The following is a 17716-nucleotide window of genomic DNA, read 5'->3' on the forward strand; positions in this document are numbered from 1 at the left end:
CATCGCACACTAGTGCTTTATCGGGCTTGGGTTTAAAAAAAAATTCAAAGGTCATTGACTTCAGACTGCAAATTTGAAGTGATTATATCATTTCTCCTGGATGTAGTAACTGACTTCGACTTTGGGTAGGTGAGTATATACATGCGGTGGTTTAACTAGGTTGTGTGGCTATTCCGGAAACATATGTCCAAGACGAAAAGTGTGATATACCTGATGGGCAAGGGGTGGGATGCATTGGTCCCACCAACGAATGTGCCTTTCAGTTTTAGTCTCTCCCTTTCTGGAAACCTGACTTACACACAGTCTAATACAGAAAGGTCTCTCGTGTACGCGTTGCACCCCATGGTCCTTCCACCCTAATCAGACCTAACCCAAGGCTAGCCGATCACTCATGTGGCCTCAAGCAAGAGCTCTGTCCAGTAAGAGTGGGAATGACGATCCACCAAGCATGGGCCCTCTGTCTTACCAAGTGTGAGTTCAGAGGCAGGAAGAAAATCATTGATGATTGGAGGATCAGCGGAAGCAGAGATGAAAAAGTAAAGTGACAGGAATGGAGAAAAACCAGAGAAAGAGCAATAGATTTCTGGCACTGACCTACTGACAGGACACCTGGTGGCTGGGGCTGTGTTCTCACCTAAAAAATCTTCCAGCTCCTATTTTTCTGAAAGGACTGGCTGTATGTGGTTCCTGTTTTCCTTCTTTCTCTGCATATCTTTTCCACACAATCTAATCATCTGAGCAAACCTGAGCCTCTCTCTGGTCCTTATGATCAGAAGAGGCTCATTCACATTTATTTGAAGAAAGCTTTCTAAGGTTTAAGTATTAGATCAGTTAAAGAGCAGTAAACAGTGACTCACAGATTAATAAATATTTCAAAGGGCAGCAAATAACAGGTGCTTTTATTCTGAAGTCTGAAGGCGAGGCAGTCCCAGATATGTAGCCACCGATGAAAACATCTTAAACTGCTAACCCTCTCTCTCTGCTCCTCCTTCCCTAGATTTTTATTAAACAAAAAGGGAATACCTAATCCACTTTTGCGTGTGTCCCTCGGTGGAATATTGTTTTCTCCAATATTCTGTGGCCTCGGCAGAAAATAAAGGCTGTCCAAGCCCAGAACTCTGCATAGAAGGTTACCAAGGAAACAATCAGTTTCTACTTGTAAGAATTTTTTTTTAATCTCCCTGACGTTTAAGCTGAAAAGAGAAAAGCAAGTTACAATCAATTATTTACTGAATTAGATTATTAATCCAAAAGGCACAGAGCTGTTATTGCAGTGAAAATAGTGATTTTAGTTTCATCGTACAGAAGTTCTCTCTCTTGGCGGTACCCTGGAGCTGACATTAATTTTTCTACTGGATTAATTTTTTAATGTTCTCACATTGCACATATCCTTTGTGAATCTGAAAGGAAAGTTTCAGAATGCCTCTTACTCTTCATAGACCAAGTGCAAAGCCCTTATCACAGTTCTCACCCTCTTGTCAAATGATTAAAATCCCTGTTGACATTTAATGTCAACAGAGAAAGTTATCCAGCATTAGGTAAGCACTACAATGCCCAGGACTCCAGTTTGTATCCAAGAGCATAGTCACCTGCCACCTAGCGTCATAATAAAAAACTGCAGTAAATGATGCATTTCGCCAAGGTCTTCTGGGCTCTCTATGAAATCTTCTTTGAACTTAGGGTTTAGCTTCGAGCTCTTTATGATGGCAGGCAGCTTTCTCTTTGAGAGGCTACCGACTTGCCCTCTCCATTCTGAACAGCAGAATCCCACCTGTCCCAGTCGGGTAGGGTCTCCTTGGTCTATAGGTGAGGCTATCCAAAGGAATGCCCTGACTCAGAACTTTATGGGAGAACAAAGGATGATTGAAAATAGCTAAAGCATGCCATGGCATAAAAAGCATATAAAGTGCATACAGTTAATGTTATACTGTTAACAATAATTGTATGTAGCAATTGCAATGACATTTTAATTTAATATTTCACAAATGTTTAAGCGTCTCCTATGAGCTGGGCACCATCCCAGGCAGGCACTGGGAAGGAGGCAGGGAGTGTTGGAGATTGGTCCTGCTGTCATAAAGCTTATGTGCTATGGAGCAAGAAGGATGACAAACAAGATTAATACACGTAAGGGTATATACTATAAAGAAAACAATAAGCTTATTGGAGAAGACGACTTTGTTAAAGGTAGTCAGGGAAGCATTCCTGAGAAAGTGGCACCGAGTGAGACTCAAATACGGAGCATGTGCTGGGTGTCAAAGTAGCAAGGGAAGGGAAGGTCATTCCAGGGAGCAGCAGGTGCAAGGGCCTGGGAGAAGAAAGGGGCCCGGCGTGTCTGAGGGCCGGGCTGAAGGACAAGGGCGCTGGAGTGCAATGAATGAGGTAGAGCTGTGTTTGTATTCTAAACATTGCTGATGCAGGATGTAAAAAGAATAAAATTGTTCTCTGAGATTTAAATTTCAAAATCAATGCATAATGTAACATATATTTATTGGGACTCTTTAAATCAAACCAAATTAAGAGGAAACTAAGTCGTATTGTGGGAGAGGGAGAGGAATTTAGCACTTTGTGTAACCAGAAAGGACGCAGGTGTATCTGGGGATTGTGGAACCACAGACTCTGCTTATCTTTGAGTGTTGAACTCAGTCACTCTTACCACTAGAACCATGGATGCTGACAGTTCTGGGCTTACCTACAGCATCGTGATCTAAAGGTTCTTTTCTCCTACCTCAGTTTGAAAAGCCCGGGGAAGGACTCTGATCGCCCTGACTTTGTGCTCACTCCTTGGACCAATACCAACCGAGGGAAGCGAGAACTATGACCCACGTAGCTTGCAATCATGCGCCCCTTGCTGTGGTCGAGTCAGTGACTACAAATGGAGGGGAAGTATGTGTAACACAGATACGGCCCCTGGGCTATCGATGTCACTTTAACTCGTTACTCAGAGATGACAAAAAAAAAGATACACTAAATTGTATCAAGGCTAACCTGCAATAAGATGTTTCTTTAGATTAAAAAGGAAAAGGAAAAACAAGCTATTGAAGGATACCAATATTATCCGAAGAATGTGTCCTTCTGAAGGAGACTTGGTCAGCCATTAAATACGGAAAGAGGAAAGTCAATGAGATGAGCCTTGGTGATTCTCACCTAAATGCTTTGTGGGGGAGAGGGAGCCTTACCCAGTGGTTCCCATGGTAAGGTATATTGTTGAGCCAGCGGGTATCTCTGAGCTAGCCTCTCTGTGGCCCATCCCATCTTAATTTGACATTATCAAATTTCTGATATTAATTTGAGGTATATCCTCACTGAGGAACTTAAGTTTTACCATAGCCAGAGATAGTCTTCGTTGTTTTTTTTTCCTTCTTTCATGATTCAGGTTCTGTTCATGTGCTTCTATGTCCCACGCCAGTTCATGTGAGATTTTTCTTTCTTGTAATATTGTTAACAGGAAGGTCTAAGTCTCTGCATCAACTATCACTGTCAGCTCACATAAAATTTCCCATCTTTTTTGCTAAGAAAACTTTACTTCTCTCTAAAGTGTTCTACAAAATGCTTTCCTGCTAGTCACTTGTTATAGGAATAGCTTCTCCTTCAATTTGTATGATACCACAGCTCAGCCGTGTGTGTGTGTGTGTGTGTGTGCGTGCATGTGTGTGTCCCTCTGGCTCTTAGCTGCTTTGTTTTCAGCATGATCAGCATTCCACTTTTTGGAGAAGGTTTTATATTCCATTGCTTTTTACATAAAAAGTAACATTAGCTCTGCCGAAAACAGATTCAATGTTGTACAAAATTAGGAGTGACAATCAAAAGCAAACGCAGAATATTAAATACCATTCTAGATTGTATAGAGTTTCTTTCTAACCTTTTTCCCCATTTACTTACTCACTGACTCAACTAATGTTTTTTGAACACTTATCCAATGTGCTATGCACTGCGAATACAAGGGTGAATAAGGCAGACAGAATCCAAATTCTCCTATAATCACTGATACCTAATAGTATCTGGATTCTACCATGTCTGGAATAAGGTGATAAACAACCCCAGGTCTTGGTCTTCAAAATCTTTTAGAAATTTGTGATGGGAACAGATAAATGAGTGCAGATAATGATCATGCTTGGCATCATATGGCAATTTTTAAACAGTGTGGCAACGATGTATTGAGGAGGAAACAATTCACTGTGACTGGAAATCTGTGGGAAGAAGATACTGAGGTCAAAGTCCTGGAACTGACCTTTGTAGGACTTGAATAGGTTGAATAGGTGAAGGAAGAAAAACATTCTAAGTATATAAAAGGACTGGAACAGAATGCAGAACCAGAAGAGAGTTGGGCTTACGAGGCCAAGAAGACAGGGAACTCACAACACTTCTGTGCTACACAGAGGGGGTGAAGTGGGGAGGAGGCACTGAGGTTGACTCCAAGCTCTCTCACCACCGAGGGGTCAAGTGATGGCGATGCTACACACTGAGATAGAAGAGTAAAGGAAAGGGTAAATTCATGTGTCCAACACACAATATGAAATTCCAGAGAAGCATGCAGGTGGAGCCTTGAACTTCAAATGTGAGTCCCCAGCATTTTATTACACATACAAATAGCTGCCTTCCATAGACGGTCTGCTATATCCTGTCTGCTAAGCTTCATAACAACTGATCCAAGAAGATAGCAACAGCCACACATAAGAGAAATGAGAACTCAAGACATTAGACTTGCCCACATTCACACAGCTAACAAGCGGCAAAACCAGATTTGAATCTAGTTTTGCCTGATTCTAAGCCTTCATGTTTTCAAATACCTTGCTCTAAGTTTTGTAGTTAATTGCATTTATTAGATATATAAAATCATTATCAGCCCAAAAAGAAAACCTTAGGTCATTCACTTCATTCTCAGCCACGGTCAAATGAGAAATAACAAGAATACTCGGTATAGCTCATGTTCAAAGGCATAAAGCTGAAGTCTGGGGAGGGGGGGGCGCCAAACAAACAGAACATAGTTTTTTGAGCTGGGCCCTAGAAACAATTATACCATCCAACAAGGTAGAGTGCATGTTTTATTAATAAGAAACCATCATTTACAGAAAATTGAATAACCATCATCATCAGTTCTATGTAAATAGTAGACTCAGTTTAGAGTTTGAGGCTCTACTTCTGCTATTCAATCTAGTTACTGTGTTGTGAAAATTTAGTGTTTCAAAATCATAATCTCCCTACCTGTTAATACAATCTGTGGGAACTGTGTTTTCAAGAAACTTTTGGCTGTCCTAGACAAAGCTACTCCTGATGGTGAGATCTTAAATTATCTTTCAAATATGGGATCATTCCACCATGAGGGGGAGGGTTAAAGGGTTGGGGGGGAACAGAATTATTAAAATATATACATATTTTTAAAATATATTAATAATACTGTATATCTTTATATTATATATATAAATATAAAATATGTTATATAAATATGTTTTTAAAATAATATTATTGGGGCACCTGGGTGGCTCAGATGGTTAAGCATCTGCCTTCGGCTCAGATCATGATCCCAGGGTCCTGGGATCGAGCCCCACATCGGACTCCTGGCTCAGCAGGGAGCCTGCTTCTCCTTCTCCCTCTGCCTCTCTCCTTGCTCATGCTCTCTCTCTCTGTATCTCTATGTCTCAAATGAATAAATAAAATCTTTAAAAAAAACAATAAAATAATATTATCTGTATTTAATATATACATATATATACACATACACACACACACACGCATATATACATAGACACAAACACACACACACACACACATATACCTAATGGACTCACACAGATACTCATAAAGCATTGGTTCTCAATCCTGACAGCCCATTTCAATCACCTGGGGAGCTTTTTAAAAAAAAAATGCTGCCACCCAGGGCCCAGGCATCAGTATGATCCTAATAAGCAGGCAATGTGGACAATCACTACCCCTAAGTGAGCAGTGCAGAGAAATGAAAAAGAGCTTTGGAGACATAAAAACCTGAATTTGAACCCTACTTCACTATCTCCTGGCTTCATCATTTTTGGTAAATTATCTGACTTCTCTGGGGCTCAGTTTTTCCATCTGTACAGTAAGAAGAATACCTAGTTTTTGATTTACTAGGGATAGAATGTGCCAGGTGTGAGATGCAGTAAATGTTGGCAGAATGGCCTGGAGCCAGGGTGAGGGGCTAAGACAGAGGGAAGGCCTGCACGAGGAAGAGAAGCCGGAGCTGAGAAGAGAGGCCAGAAAGAGCAAACTTAGGTCTGCCTGAACCTTCTACAAATTCATGCTTCTCAGATATTTCTTGAAATCCAGCTAAAAGCAAGAGGTTGGCTCAGAAAGAATGAGAAATGTTACCCCAAGGAAGGCCTGCAGTGTGAGAAAACGGATGCTCTCGATCACCCTTCTTTATTTTCTCTGCCCACGGGAAGGCTTACCTGTGCACAAACGGACACCTAGCTCTCGGAGTCTGACGCGTACTTCAGAACATTATACTGCCTAGTGTTCCTCAAGATGTAGTCTCCAGACCAACAGCAGCAGGATCACGTGGAAATTTATGAGAAATGCAAAACCGTGGGGCCCTTCCCCAGACCTACTCAATCTGACTTTGGGGATGGGGCCCAGCAGTCTGTGTCATAAGCTCCTCAGGTGGTTCTGATGCAGTCGAACTTTTGAGAAGCCCTGTGGTAAACTTTTATAGCAGGTGCCCTCAGCCATAAAAATGGTTAGCAGTAAGTCAAAGCACAGCACTTTTCATCTTGGTCACCATGGTGTCCTGTTAAATCAACTCCCAGTTCTTATCCTCCTGGCTTAATAAATTTAATAAATGAGGAGATATCCAAATAATTGAATTCTCCCTCAGAAAGAAATACAAAATCATCCTTTGGACTTTACTTGCTAAAGTTCTCAGGCAACACTTACAATTACACTGTTACATATTAATGCTGGGATATCTACCTGTGTGTGAATGGGTGTTCTTTCATGTGTTTAAATATGCATTTATTCATCTGTTCACCTTTACAAAGATTTCCTTTCACAGTTGCTTTTCCAGATGTCTCAGGTTACTCTGCCACACTTCCCAATTAAGCATGTTGCTCAAGTCACGTTGGTTGTCACTGGTGAGCCTAATTTCTGGCCACAAAGGTCTTCACAGCACAAGGAGAGACCACTCATGTAGGATGTAAAAGCTTAGATTCTGGAGTTAGCTGGACATAGGTTGAATCCCATCCCCATATATGATATTTAACACTAGCTTGTATTTGGGAGGTAAATTACTTAATCTCTGAGAGCCTTATTTCCTATCTACTGAAATGGGGTTAATTATAATTATAATACCTGTGCCTGCCTCATAGAATTTTTGAGGAACATGTAAAATACTCAGTAAATACCACCTATTGGTATTATGACTTCTAGAAGTCTCTTTGTTTTTAATGAAGATATGAAATACTTGGAGGTGTTTGAAATAGGATGACATGAGTGGAATCATAGGGCTTGTGTAGGTTTGTAATAAAGCATTCGAAGCAGTGTTTCTCAAACCTTAACATGTATACACATCACCCAAGGATCTTGTTAGAATGCAGATATGGTTCCAGTATGTCTGAGGTGGGGTCTGACAGTCGCATTTCCAGCAAGCTCCCAGGGAACACTAATGCGGAGTGTTCCAGTTTAAAGCACTGAGCTCATGTCCTGCAACGTGTAAAATACTTAGTAAACATTAGCTTTAGATATTGTGACTTCCAGAAGCCTCTTTGCCTTGAATAACAATTTGAAATACTTTCAGAGTTTTGAAGTACATGGACGGACATTAAGTGGAATCTGTATGTGTCAGAACCAGATGGTTACATGATCCGACTGTTCTTATTTACTTTGTGTAGGATAAAAAGCAGGAAGGGGATATCTTTTCCTCTTTTTAATGAGCTGCTTCTGTCTCTCTGCACTCACTCAGAGACTTTTCTTCCTGTGCTTCCATTTCCCTTCTCCTTGAAATGCCCTCCCTTCTCTTTCTTACCCATTCAAATCCTTCAAATCCAAACCTGACCTCAAGGTCCAGCTCTTTCAGGAGAAATGTAGCTCTTAGCACATGCGTATTTACCACACAACATTACATCATGTGACTCTAAAATAATAAGGCCATGTTTCAAGTAAAACCACCAGCACCAATATACTTCACAATGAATGTTGTGCTTCAATATCAATTTAAAAAATTCTGGGTTTATGATACTGCTTCCATTGCTTAGAATAGTTTTGGAACTTGTTCTTTGGAATTGCCTCTGCATTAGTCAAGATGCACTAGGCTATGTTGCATCACCAAAATATTCCAAAATCTCATTAGCTTAATGTTATAATAAAAGTTTATTTCTCACTCATCATATTCTAATGTAGGCCAGGGAGCTCTCATGGAGGCTCTGCTCCAAATAGTAATTCAGGAATCCAGGCTCCTTCCATTGTGTGAGTCTGCCATCTTGGAATGCTTGATGATGAGCTGAGAAAGAACATGGACAATTGCTCAGGAGGTCTATGGTCAGGACTGGAATGGGCTTCCATATGCTACCAGCCAAAATCCAATCAAGTGACCCCAAGCTAACTTTGAGCAGGACCCAGCAAATCTATATGCGCAACTAGAGGAAATAGTACTGGTGAGCAACAGCCCATTTCTGCCACACAGAGTCATGGCGCAGGATGTGACGAAGATCAGCTGCCCTGTGTTAAAGAGCTTTCAGCCAGTGTCTGAGGCAAAGTTGTGTGCAATGGTCAGGCATACTGATTCCTTCCGCTCTCGGGCGCTGGACAGAGATTATGGCAGCTGGGAGGACTCCCCGGATCACCCACACTGGTCATAAACAGCCTCATCCATTTTATGCTAGTTGCCATTTTATGTTATGGAAAACAAAGAGAAACCCTACTATGTGGTCATATCTAGTTATTTACCAAAAGCCATATCACCTGACTTGACCACTATTCTTGGCTCTTCTTCAAAATCCAATTTGCCTCCTAGATATCATTCCCACTATAGAAATTCAAACTAGAGTGCTATATACTCTGAAGGTAATTCTAAAAGAAGTTCGAAAAATATTTTAATTATTAGTGGCATTTCCCGGATAAATGTTATGTCATTAGGGGGATACTTTGAAAGGGATAGCCTTCATTTTTATGTTTGAAATAGTGTGCTTATTAAAATAGAAATATCACCTAGTATAATACTCTCTAGGTCCATCCATGTTGTGTCAATGGCACGATGTCATCCTTTTTTATGGCTGCATAATATTCGTGTGTGTGTGTGTGTGTGTGTGTGTATACACATCTTGAAGTGTGTTGTCCACCTGAAACTAATGTAACGTTGTATGTCAACTGTACTCAAATAAATATAAAAAAATAAAAATAGCAGTGTCATCCTATTATGCAGATTAACTCTATCCTGCCTAAAATAATTATCTTTCTCTTCTTTCTTCTCCTGCTCTTTTCTCCTTCTCTTTCTCTCTCTCCTTTTTCTTCCTTATTTCAACTATTTTAGAGGCTAGGTATTCTTCCCCCATTGTGTCCCACACACACTCACAGTAAGTAGCTTGCTGGCCAGTTCCTTGATACATGCCCAGAAAAAAAGTTACTGGTTGATTAATTCTCTCTGTAGACATGTTGATTACAAAAAAAGCTAGTGCAGGAGATCTTTTAAAGTGCACTATTTTAAAAAATTTCCTCTCAGAGGTAAATATTTAATATTAGAATCATTTATTTTCATTCCTCCTTAATAGTCACAGACGTATGTTAATATGTACCATTCACTTTATGTACACTATCTTTCTTTCTAAACAGTTTCAAGCATATAAAAATTCCAGAGATTATAAAAAAATATTTCCACCACTGACCTTAAATTATTAAATATTACAGACCTTATCGAAACTATGTATCCTTACTAGAATGCCATCAACTCTCTCTTTATAGAAGGAGCTACTATCCTAAATTTGGTATTTATTATTCATATGCGTATATTATTTTTTAGTTCCTATGAACATAACAGAATCACTTTTAATAATATTTTGCAGGTTTGACATTATATTGTTCACATATATTTGACAGTTGCTTGCTTTTTTTTTTCCCTAACATTGTTCTCAGAGGTACGTATTGTCATGTACAACTCTAATCCATTTGTTTTAACTGCTGTATAGCATTCAGTACCATGAGAAAATGTATTCATTTAGTCTGTTGTGTTGGTATACTTCTAGTTGTTTCCACATTTTTGCTTTTACAAGGAGAGCTTCAATAAAGTCCTTGTAAATGTCTCCTTAGGCACTTGTGCTAAAGCATTTCCAGGACAAATGCATAGGAGTGAGATTGGTGGCTTTATAAGGTGGTACATTTAACTTTACAGAGTCATACCCATCATCCTGCAGGGGCATGACTCTCTAAAATCGTTCTGGACTGGTTTTTATCCCCCACCAACAGTAATGGAGAGTCTCTACTCCTTCTTCACTTGGTATCATCATACTGAAGCTGGTTACTGTAAAATACTATCTCATTTTTCCTTTTTTAAAAAAAATTTATTGGGGTGTAATTCACATGTAATATTATATTAGTTTCATGGGTATAACATAATGATTTGATATTTGTATATATTGAGGAATGATTACCAAAATAAGTCTAGCTAACATTTGTCACCATAGATAGTTACAAATTTTTTTTCTTGTGATGAGGACTTTTAAGATCTATTCTCCTAGGAACTTTAAAATATGCCATACAGTACTGTTGATCATAATTATCATGTTATACAGTACATCCCATGACTAATTTATTTTATAACTGGAAGTTTGTACATTTGATTTTTTTTTTTTTAGAGAAACCATCTCTTATTTTTTTAATTTTTTTTATTCTGTTCAATTAGCCAACATATAGTACATCATTAGTTTTTGATGTAGTGTTCAATGATTCATTAGTTGCATGCTCATCACCACACATGCTCTACTTAATACCCATCACCTGGTTACCCCATCCCCCCACCGCCTCCCTTCTGTAACCCTCAGTTTGTTTCCCGGAGTCCAGAGTCTCTCATGGTTTGTCTCCCTCTCTGATTTCTTCCCATTCAGTTTTCCCTCCCTTCCCCTATGGTCCTCCATGCTATACCTTATACTTCCATCCATTGGATGTTTTTTCCTGCTTTGTCAAAGATTAGTTGACCAGAATTGAGTGTCCATTTCTGGGCTCTCTATTCTGTTCCATTGATCTATGTGCCTGTTTTTGTGCCAATACCATGCTGTCTTGGTGATCACAGCTTTGTAATATAGCTTGAAGTCAGGCATTGTGATACCCTCAGCTTTGGTTTTCTTTTTCAACATTCCCCTGGCGATTCAGGGTTTTCTCTGGTTCCATACAAAATTTTGGATTGTTTGTTCCAGCTCTGTGAAAAATGTCGATGGTATTTTGATGGGGATTGCATTGAATGTGTAGATTGCTCTGGGCAGCATAGACATTTTCACAGTATTTATTCATCCAATCCATGAGCATGGAATGTTTTTCTGTCTCCGTGTCTTCCTCAATTTCTTTCATAAGTGTTCTACAGTTTCTAGAGTATAGATCCTTTACCTCTTTGGTTAGGTTTATTCCTAGGCATCTTATGGTTTTTGGTGCTATTGTAAATAGAATCGATTCCTTAATTTCTCTTTCTTCAGTCACATTGTTATTGCATAGAAATGCAACTTATTTCTGTGCATAGATTTTGTATCCTGCCACGTTGCTGAATTGCTGTATGAGTTCTAGTAATTTGGGGGTGGAGTCTTTTAGGTTTCCACATAAAGTATCATGTCATCTGTGAAGAGAGAGAGTTTGACTTTTTCTTTGCCAGTTTGAATGCCATTTATTTCTTTTTGTTGTCTGATTGCTGAGGCTAGGACTTCCAGTATTATGTTGAACAATAATGGTGAGAGTGGGCATCCCTGTCATGTTCCTGACCTTAAGGGAAAAGCTCTGTTTTTGCCCATTGAAAATGATATTCTCTGTGGGCTTTTCATAGATGGCTTTTATGATATTGAGGTATGTTCCCTCTATCCCTATACTTTGAAGAATTTTAATCAAGAAAGGATGGTGTTTTTGTCAAATGCTTTTTCTGCATCAATTAAGATGGTCATGTGTTTCTTGTCTCTTCTTTTTTTAATGTGATCTATCATGTTGATTGATTTGCAAATGTTGAACCATCCTTGCATCCCAGGAATAAATCCCACCTGGTTGTGGTGAATAATCCTCTTAATGTACTGTTGGATCCTATTGGCTAGGATCTTGTTGAGTATTTTGGCATCCATGTTCATCAGGGATATTGGTCTGTACTTCTCCTTTTTGATGGGGTCTTTGTCTGGTTTGGGGATTAGGGTAATGCTGGCTTCATAGAACAAATTTGGAAGTTTTCCTTCCATTTCTATTTTTTTAAACAGCTTCTGTAGGATAGGTATTGTTTCCTCTTTAAATGTTCGGTAGAATTCTCCTGGAGGGGCACCTGGGTGGCTCAGTCATTAAGTGCCTGCCTTCAGCTCAGATCGTGATCCCAGGGTCCTGGGATCGAGCCCCACAATGGGCTCCCTGCTCTGCAGAAAGCCTATTTTTCCCTCTCCCACTCCCCCTGCTTGTGTCCCCTCTCTTGCTGTGTCTCTCTCTTTCAAATAAATAAATAAAACCTTTAAAAAAAAAAAAAAAGAATTCTCCTGGAAAGCCATCTGGCCCTGGACTCTTGTTTTTTGGGAGGTTTTTGATGACTGCTTCAATTTCCTTGCTGGTTATTGGTCTGTTCAGATTTTCTACCTCTTCCTGTTTCAGTCTTGGTAGTTTATAAGTTTCCCAGGATGCATCCATTTCTTCCAGATTGTTTAATTTGTTGGCATGTAGCTGCTGGTAATAAGTTCTAACAATTGTCTCTATTTCCTTGGTGTTGGTCATGATCTCTCCTCTTTCATTCATGATTTTATTAATATGGGTCATTTCTCTTTTCGGTAAGTCTGGCCAGAGGTTTATCACTCTTATTAATTTTTTCAAAGAACCAGCTTCTAGTTTCGTTGATCTGTTCTACTGTTCTTCCAGTTTCTATTTCATTGATTTCTGCTCTAATCTTTATTATTTCTTTTCTCCTGCTTGGTTTAGGCTTTATTTGCTGTTCTTTGTCCAGGTCCTATAGGTGTAAGGTTAGCTTGTGCATTTGGGATTTTTTCTAATTTTTTGAGAGAGGCTTGGATGACTATGTACTTCCCTCTTAGGACAGCCTTTGCAGTATCCAATAGATTTTGAACTGATGTGTCTTCATTTTCATTGGTTTTAATGAATTGTTTAAGTTCTTCTTTAATTTCCTGGTTGACCCATTCATTCTTTAGCAGATGCTCTTTAACCTCCAAGTGTTTGAGTTCCTTCCAAATTTCTTCCTGTGATTGAGTTCCAGCTTCAAAGCATTGTGGTCTGAAAATATGCAGGGAATAATCTCAGTCTTTTGGTATCGGTTGAGACCTGATTTGTGCCCCAGTATGTGATCTATTCTGGAGAAAGTTCCATGTGCACTTGAGAACAATGAGTATTCTGTTGTTTTAGGGTGGGATGTTCTGTGTATATCTACAAAGTCCATCTGGTCCAATGTGTCATTCAAAGCTCTTGTTTCTTTGTTGATTTTCTCCTTAGATGATCTGCCCTTTGCTGTGAGTGGAGTGTTGAAGTCTCCTACTATTAATGTGTTATTATCAATATGTTTCTTTATTTTGGTTATTAATTGGTTTATATAATTGGCTGCCCCCTTTTGGGAGCATAGATATTTACAATTGTTAGCTCTTGTGGATAGACCCTTTAAGTATGATATAGTGTCCCTCTACATCTCCTACTACAGTCTTTGGTTTAAAATCTAACTTGTCTGGTATGAGGATTGTTATCCCAGATTTCTTTTGAGGTCCATTAGTGTGGTAAATGGTTCTCCATCCCCTCATTTTCAATCTGGAGGTGTCTTTAAGTTCAAAATGAGTCTCTTGTAGGCAGCATATGGATGGGTCTTGCTTTTTTTATCTAATCTGATAACCTGTGTCCTTTGGTTGGAGCATTTAGCCCATTTACATTCAGAGTAACTATTGAAAGATATGAATTTAGTGCCACTGTATTGCCTGTAAAGTCCCTGTTTCTGTAGATTGTCTCTGTTACTTTCTGGTCTATGTTACTCTTGGGGTCTCTCTTCACTTACAGAACCCCCCTTAATATTTCTTGTAGGACTGGCTTGATGGTCACATATTGTTTTCAGTTTCTGCCTGTTCTGGAAGCTCTTTATCTCTCCATCCATTCTGAATGACAGCCTTGCTGGATAAAGTATTGTTGGCTGCATGTTCTTCTCATTTAGTATCCTGAATATGTCTTGCCAGCGCTTTCTGGCTTACCAGGTTTCTGTGGACAGGTCTGATGTTCCTCCCTCCATATGTAAGTAACCTCCTCTCCCTAGCTACTCTCAGAATAGTTTCTTTGGCTGTAAGATTTGCAAGCTTCACTGTAATATGTCAGGGTGCTGATCTATTTTTATTGATTTTGTGAGGTGTCCTCTGCTTCTTGGACATGAGTGCTTGTTTCCTTCCCCCAGATTAAGAAGTTCTCAGCTATGATTTGCTCAAAAATACCTTCTACCCCTCTCTCTCTCACCACCCTCTCAGGGATCCCAATAATTCTGACATTGGAATGTTTCATAGCATCATTGATCTCTCTAAGTCTGTTCTCATGGGCTTCTAGCTGCCTATCTCTGTTTTCCTCAACTTCCTTCCTTTCCATCAGCTTATCTTCTAGATGACTTATTCTCTCTTCTGCCTCATTGACCAGAAGCTGTTAGAGTATCCAGTTTAGACTGCATCTCATTCATAGTATTTTTAAGTTCAGCCTGATTAGATCTCATTTCTGCCCTTTAAGATTCTATATGATCTCTTGTGGGTTTTTCAAGCCTAGCTATTAACTTTATGATTGCTATCCTGAATTCTATCTCTGACATCTTACTTAAATTCATATCAATTAGCTCTGTGGCAGAGAACACTGCCTCTGGTTCTTTTTTGTGTGAGTTCCTCCTTCTTGTAATTCTGTCCAGAGACTGATGGATGGGCAAATGAACAGAGTCCAAAATATCAACCATGACCCAAGCAAGATGCACCCTAGCAAAGTCCGGAGTGGTCAGAAGCCACCACAGAAAAACAAAGCCAAAATGAAACACAAGAATAAAATTTTAAAAAGAAAAAAGGGGGAGAGGGGAAGAGGGACTATAACCTCCCAGTATGGACAAAGCTGGGTGTTCCACATGTTCCTGGGTGAATTTTGATCTGTGTGTCAGAAGACACTACATCCCAAAATTTCAAGGGAAGTAAAACTTACATATATATAATGATAAAATTGAATAGAGTGAAAAAAGGACTAAAATGAAGCATATATCTATAAAAATATGTAGATGTGAAAAAAATACAAGTTAAAAAGTGACTATGAAATAGAAGTTGGTATAATAAGCATTTAGTTGAAATGAGAAAAAAAGTAAAAAAGATAGAGAAAAGCATAAAAAAAAAGAAAAAAGAAAGAAAAGGAGAATTTTATCTGAAAAATAAATGAGTCATGAGGCAACACCTGGAGCTCAATATACTATTTCCTCTGGAGTTAGAATTCTACGGTCTTGTGGGATCTATAGGTTTGTCATCCACCTGCTCTTCCAGACTGTCTTCTAGGGGAGGGGCCTGCTATGCAGTTTCTCAGGTAACCCTGCCTGGGTGGAGTTGCCCCACCCACTGTCAGGGGGATGGGCTCAGTGGAAACCAGTCTTCTGTGTGGCTTTTGTTCCCTGGAGGCTTTCCTCACCTTTTCAGAGGATCAGAGCAAAAATGGCTGTGCCCAAACCTCTGGCCCAGAGCAGAAAAATCACAGTCTGCCCTTTAATAAACCCTCCAGGACAAACAGTCTCCACTTCTGTATGCGCCCCCCAAAACCACAACCTCCCGTGGCGCTCACTCACAGCAACTCTCTCAGAGCTTGTCCCAGGGGCCTGGGAGTGCCACTGCCCTTTGTGCCTCTAAAACTGCAAATGCCCTCGGGCTCCTGCACACCTGAAGCTCCTGAATCATGTCTGTGGGCTGCCCTAATGTCCTTTCCAGGCCACTATTGCCCTGTGAGCTACTGCCTGGTGGCAGCCCAGGTTCCAGTCTTTTTCAGGCTGCTCAAGAAAAGAGCGATTACCAACCGGCCCAGCTCATGGTTTGTGGTGATCCTAGCTGAGAGTCCCCTCCTACTTCCTGGCTCCACTGCTCCGGCACTTTAGCAGTTCAGGCACCCCCGCTTGCTCTGTGACTCCTCGGATCCCGAGACCACAATGCCCTACCTAGAATTTTGTGTTTTCATCTCCAGAGCCCCTTTCAGAGGGGGACGTCTCTCACTACAGCAGATTTCTAAGGGTTCCAATTTTGTGCTCCACTGTTATATCACTTTCCAGGAGCCAGCTTATGGAGGCTCCCTCCTCCTTCTGTTCATCTTCCAATATCTCTTCATGACTCCACACATCCTACCTTGCAAGAAGCAGTCACTTTTCCGCTTGTAGAGATCCAGATATATATTCTTACCTCTCAGGCTGATTTTGTGTTCAAAAATTTAGCTATCCAGCTAAATTCAGGGAACCAGTTGAAATGGGGTCCCCTACTTCTCTGCCATCTTGCCTTCCTCAAGAAACTGTTTGACTTCTTTTACCCATTTTGCTCACCCCCCACCTCTGGCAACTACCAGTCTGTTCTACCTATAAGTTTTTTTCTTGTTTGTTTGTTTGTTTTAGATTCCACATGTAAGTGAGATCATACGATATTTGCCTTTGTCTGACTTATTTCACTCAGCATTATGCCTTCAAGGTCCATACATATTTTTGCAAAAGGCAAGATTTCATTTGTTTCTGTGGCTGAATAATACTCCACTGGGCATATATCCCACATTTTCTTTATCCATTCATCTACTGATGGGCACTTAGGTTGGTTCCATATCTTGGAATCTATAAATAATGATGCAGTGAATATGGGGAGGTAGATATCTTTTCAAGTTAGGGTTTTCATTTTCTTTGGATAAATACCTGGAAGTGGAATTTCTGGATCATGTGGTAGTTCTATTTTTTAATTGTTTATACCATTTCACTTGTCAATTTGCATTTCAGTGTTAATTGCTGAGGCTGAACCCTTTGTCATATATCTAATAGATACAGTATTTTTTCTTTTGGGAAGAGTATGTTTGTATATTTTGTCCATCTTTTCATTGGGTTATCTTTTGTTTTCTTCATTTATGGGAGTATTTTATGTATTCTGATACAAATCTTTTGTCAATTATGTGTGAAAATATCTTCCCCCAAAGGGTGTCTTGTCTTTTGATTTTGTTTATGGTGTCTTTTCATGCACAAAAGTTTCCAATTTAAAGTAATCAAATGTATCAGAATCTTTCATTTTATAGTTTTGGCACAGGGAGTTTTGCTTAATATGTTCTTTCCTGTACTAAAGTCATAAAGAAATTCTTTTGTATTTTCTTCAAAATTCTTAAGTTTTGCTGTATACATTTAGATATTCAATCAATCTGGAAATAATTTAATTTAGTGTGTACTATAAAGAAGAGGTCTCTGTGTGTGTATGGGAGGGGGTATTTTTCCATATAGCCAATTATTGTAGAGTCATTTATCAAGTAGCTCAGGCATTTCCCACTGATTGGTAAAACCACCACTGTCATATATCAAATTCCCAAATCTGAATTC

This window comes from Mirounga angustirostris, unplaced genomic scaffold (genome assembly GCF_029215605.1).
Source record: "Mirounga angustirostris isolate CCGP_5_RB_7025 unplaced genomic scaffold, mMirAng1.0.hap1 SCAF_7, whole genome shotgun sequence".
Classification (NCBI taxonomy): Eukaryota; Metazoa; Chordata; class Mammalia; order Carnivora; family Phocidae; genus Mirounga; species Mirounga angustirostris.